This window comes from Anguilla anguilla, chromosome 10 (genome assembly GCF_013347855.1).
Source record: "Anguilla anguilla isolate fAngAng1 chromosome 10, fAngAng1.pri, whole genome shotgun sequence".
Lineage (NCBI taxonomy): Eukaryota > Metazoa > Chordata > Actinopteri > Anguilliformes > Anguillidae > Anguilla > Anguilla anguilla.
The window spans coordinates 43,696,652-43,702,279 of NC_049210.1; the positions used below are offsets into that span (position 1 = coordinate 43,696,652).

Sequence of the window (5,628 nt, forward strand, 5' to 3'; positions counted from 1 at the left end):
CTGAACTTGCCATGGACAAAGCGACTCAGTAAACCTTAATGGGCAAATCTCTGTTTCCTGCGTTTCCTGGTTTCTCTGTACTCGTGAGGACACTGATGGAGCCCATCAGCATCGGCGGGGAACCCATGCTCACCTTCTGCTGTAAATATGAAAATATGAAATATTGGCCATGGCTGGACCTTGCCATGTTGTTCCTAACTGCTGTGCACCCTGCAACAGGTCAATGCGTGCAGGAGAAAAAGAGAGAGAGAGAGAGAGAGAAAGAGAGAGAGAGAGAGCTGCAGAGCCGCCTGCTGTAATGGTGCGACTGTCTTTCGGCCTGTGTACCCGCCCCCAAACCCCCCTCCCCCCCCCCCTTCCCCCGCGCGCCCCCCTTATCCGTCCCTCCGCTTTACTTTGGGAACACCACCGCTGGAGTCCTGCTCAGACAGAGAGGGTTCGCGGGGTTCGGATTCCGAAAAAATCCAAGACAATCAGTGCGCGAGGGGTGTGAACGCCCCCGACAGATTACAGGCTTATCAGGACGTTAGTGGCCCCCCCCCACCCCCCCACCCCCCCGGCCCTTTACAGTATCTTTGTGGGAGGGGAAAATTGAATTGTGCATGTTTTTCACTTGTTGAGTAACGCGGTGATGTGAAGACGGAGCGCGTCTCCGCTGCAGTCTGGTGTAGATCTCATTACGGCGGCTAATGCGCCATTAGCACGGCCCAGATGTGCCCGGCGACTAAGAAACGGTCATTCAAGATTTATGCTTTTATTGGAAGATTCTCCTTTAGGGAGCCATATCAGATTCAGCCCCCTCTGCCACACACACACACACGCAAGGATACACTCTCAGTACACATACACACACACACACACTCACAAAGACACATTGAGCGCGGACACACACACACACACACACACACACCGTGCTCATACATGCAGTACACATGCACTCACACACACACAGTACACATACACGTGCACACACACACGCACAGTACACATATGCACATACAGGGACACTTCAGAGATTTACAATCAGTATTTATTTTGAAGAGAGACCTTCAGTCCTGTAATGTACTTTTGTATCATTCGTTCAGCCTTTTTAAAGTGGATGGCGGTGGAATGATATCACACAGTGTTGGTAAAAGCAGTTTTTTAATAGTCTATTTTTATACTTATTTAACTTGAAGAACTTTTACATTTGTTCTCTTTTGTTTCTTTATCGGGCACGGATGACATTTTTAAGGGGTTGCTTAGTTGCTGACTTACTGATTATTTGTTGAATTATTGATCAGTTGTTGAATTTCTTGAGGGGCTCAGTCCTTGTACAGGAGTGACAGTTGAAGAGTTTGAAAAGCTGTTTGTTCTTCCTGTACACGGTACTGTCTGCACTGAGAACAAGCAGAGCCACAGCCACCTGCAGAAAGGGTTTCTAAGCGATTTCCGGAGTTTGTATTTGTTCTGTTAAGTGTTAAGTTAAATGAAGTTATTTTTGGTTTTTTGGAGGACTGGGGGACCCCAGATCAGCTCCTGATGTTGGAGTTTTGTGATGTAATGGGCATTACCATGGTAACGTCGCTCAGCCAACCACAGTACAGAAAACACACCGTTATCGCAGAAATAACCGGAATTCGTTGTGTCCAGCTGAGGAGCCAATCAGAGTCTGTTTATGTGACCTGCACTGTAAGAGGAAGTGGCGCGGCCCTGTGTTGTGAGAATGTTCATATTGTTACCAGGGAAACCCTCCCATTTTGGGAAATACAAAACACAAAATAATCGATGCCCCACCCCTGCCCCCCCCCCCCCATCCAAAAAAGGGGTTCAATTTTGCGGTGATTGATTGTATCGTTAAAATTTTTAAAAATGATTTTCCTCCCTGAAAGCTGTGTGTAGTGAGAAGGGAATTTGAGGCAGGATGAGGGCGGGGTCACCTGCCGATCTCAGGTGTCGGACACGCCCACCACTGAGCAGGTGCAGGAGGACAGTTCGCTGGCCTGTTCCCTCTCGTGCTGGAAAGTGAGACGGACTTGTACATAACCCTGGCCCATCCCTCTCTCTCCGTCCGAGGGAGGGGGCGCGTATCTCAGACACAGGGGGTGTAAATGTGCCTCTTTCTCTGTACTGAAGAAACGGGGGGGGGGGGGGGGGTTGGGGGTTGTGTGGCGCAGGACTTTGCTGTAAATTGTTCTGTGTTATGTGTCTGTAGATAGTGTATGTAACAGTACTGTAAATACGAACTCACCCTCCCCCTCTCCCCCCCCCCCCCCGCCTGGTGCCACGGGCTGGCCAGCTGGAGCCCCTATGTCAACACTAGTACTGAACACTGCTACTTAACACTGCAACACTCAACCCTGCGACACCCCCCCCCCCCCACACCCCCACCAACAAAACTGCTTCTGAACACTACGCCACTCAATGCTGCTGCAGAATACCACGGTGATTTAACAATGCTACCGAACTCAACACTACTGCTGAACAGCGCAGCACTGAACACTGAGACATTCAACACTGCTAAAAGGACACTGACGTACTCAACACTGCTTCTGACGGCTACAGTATTATTGAGCGCGGAGGCGGCACCAAGCATCACGTCTGTTTCTCACTGCCTTTCATGACCTACGCATCCGACTGCATTCTAAAGACTCCAGGAGCTCTTTCATGCTCTGGTGCCAGAGACTCTGTACAGGACGGACACCAGACTTCATTTTACGATAATGAACTCGGTGACTGTGCCTGTCATTAATATTACGGCTGTTATTGATTATTGACTGGGTAAAGACAGATTCACTGAGTAATACATGGTGTTTGAAGCAGCATTGGAGAAAGACTGAACAGCAGTCTTTTAATGTAGCTCCACCCCTCTCTGATGTCACTGGCCATTCCTTAGCCAATTCAGTCTACAGTATCTCAACCCCATTTACACTAATCACACCCTCACCAATCCCCATTTACACTAATCACACTCTCACCAATCATCATTTACACTAATCACACCCACACCAATCCCCATTTACACTAATCACACCCTCACCAATCCCCATTTACACTAATCACACCCTCACCAATCCCCATTTACACTAATCACACCCTCACCAATCCCCATTTACACTAATCACACCCACACCAATCCCCCTGTACACTAATCACACCGTCACCAATCCCCATTTACACTAATCGCACCCTCACCAATCCCCATTTACACTAATCGCACACTCACCAATCCCCATTTACACTACACAAATCTAATGCTCTCCAATCCCCATTTTACACAAATCACAACCTTACTAATCCTCAATTCCACTAATCACACCATCATTAATCTCCATTTACACCAATCACATCCATTCCAATCCTAATTTACACTAAATCACACCCTAATAAAAAGGCCTGCCCACTAAATCTGACTGGCAGATCTGAATATTAGATTGTAACTCCTCCTCCTCCTCCTGTCAGTGCAGGGCTCCAGCACTGACAAATCAGAAATGCTGACCTCATGAGAGGTGTGGCCTCGGGGGGGGACGGGGCCAGCCGATTGGCTCGACCGCGCTCTGCGTTCCTAATCCGTGACTCAGCATAAGGAAAAAGCTCTTCTGTTGAATGTATCTGTGGACTGTGTTCTCTGATTGTTCTTCACTCTCAGGCACCACGGAGTCCCGCCCCCCCAGCCATCTGTCTGCGGCCCACGGGGCCCACCCATAGGCCGCTGCCACTGTCATTATTACTCATGTGTACCATGTGATCAGCTTCTCTAAAAGCAAATGGAAAAGTCTCTTGTAATACAGTGTATTTAATAAAAGTGTCATGTCTTACAAAAACATCTGTTGTGATGGGAATGCTGACTTTAACCAGCAGACAGATTTTTTCCTTTATTTTTGTGTGATATGTTTTACCTAAAGGAGGGTTAATGTCATTGGGTGTGTGTGTGTGTGTGTGTGTGTCTATACACCACAGCGTGATGCCTTAACCGAATGAGCCACCCAGCAGTCCCTAAAAAAAGACAAATTTGAAATGGGAACCAAATGAGAGATATTTCATTTTCCATTTCTAAATTTTGAGCTCATATTTACTTCCGGTATTTGCTGATGATGTCCTGATCATGCCTCAGTGAGCTGTAAGCAGTTGTACAGATGTGACAGGTTTCTGGTGAGTTAGGGTAAGATCAGTGTTTTCCAGGGGGTGGGGTGTGAACCAGCTAAAAACTGCCGCTGAAACCTTGCAGACCTGTTTCAAAAGTGTGTTTCAGCCACAGAGAACGAAGTGTGGTGGATCTGGTGCTGCACTCGCCCGTGTGTTTCAGCACAGTGTGTTGGTGATGCAGACTGATGGTGTAAAATGGTGAAATAACCACCCTTCTATGTTCACCACGGTCGACCTTATGTGCACACTTCGTCTCCAAGGCAACCAGTGACTAAGCTTCATGTGGGGGATTTTTTTTTTCTTTTTAAAAAAAAAAATAAATCCACACGCATACATACATTTTTACTGCAGGAGCCACACTTTACTGCAAGGGCCACACTTTACTGCAGGAGTGGCATTTTAGATTGATATGGTTCACAGTGTAAATTTATAGAAACCCGGCTGTATAGACACACACACACGCGTGCACACAGACGCACACACACTGAATGATGCATCATTGTTCAGATTCCCGGTTTATCTTTTAGCAAAACTACATCACCACACAGACCCTGCTTTGCCCTTGGTCTACAGATGTGGGTTACAGGTAAAGTAATAAATATTGACTGCAGACTGCTTTGTATAAACGGGACTGGTATGCGGTAGAAACAGGCCTACATACCCAGTGCATCAAAACCTGCTCAGTTAAGACAAGTAAGCCTCCCCCCGTCTCTGCACAGAAGTAATGTTGCGCTCAGCACCATTCAATCAGCTGGAAGTCCGTGGAATCAGCAGCCATTCTGGATCCATTTAATCAGGGCCAGAGTCTTGGAGTGCCCGGGGCAGTTGGACTGTTCATCAGAAATGGCCAGGCCTGTCCTCTCCAAAGTACCAAATTTGCCCTCTTAATCACCACCCCACAGCCATTTTACCCCCCCCCATACTTCTTTACACACACGCATACACGTGCGCACACAGACACACACACACACAGACACACTCGCACACAAGCATATACGCACACACATCTCCCTGTGGGACTGTACATGTCACTCACAGAATCGCTCGAACAAACTCCTCCTCAAAGTGTCCATGAAGCCTGAGAGTCACCCCGCCCCCCTGCCCCTCCCCCCCTGCTCCCCCAGTGTTCTTATTTTAAATCCAAGATGAGAGGTAAAAAAAAAGAAATTAGTCTGATTTTCAAAAGCATTCCCTCCATTTCTACATTATGCTTCCATTCTCATTCCTCTGTTCTCTCACAGACACACGCATAATCTCATTCTGGGCGAGTCCCTTCAGCGAGCGGCTGGGTTCACTGGCTGCTCTCCGTCTGCGACTGCATAACGGCTCTGTTAATACAATGTTCATTGATTTTGATTTTTTTTTTTTTTTTGAGGAAAATTGCAAGAAAACAATTAAGATGAAAGAAAACGAGAGAGGTGGACTGACGCGGCACCTCGATAGAGTGGCAGACGGGTCCGGGAGCGGGCGCAGGGAAAGCCCTGCCAGGCCTGTGCTACTGGT

The 5,628-nt window shown here is 47.7% G+C and overlaps 1 protein-coding gene across 2 annotated transcripts in view; it reads left to right on the forward strand.

Annotated features, from left to right (window-relative positions):
* ntrk2a (neurotrophic tyrosine kinase, receptor, type 2a) overlaps window positions 1-3,805 on the forward strand; it is a 37,821-nt gene extending 34,016 nt beyond the window's left edge. For both annotated transcript variants that reach the window (XM_035379786.1, XM_035379787.1), the window contains one exon: window positions 1-3,805. This exon is cut by the window's left edge and continues 508 nt beyond it. The gene's annotated coding sequence lies outside the window, so the exon portion shown is untranslated.
* Window positions 3,806-5,628: the final 1,823 nt, after the last annotated feature.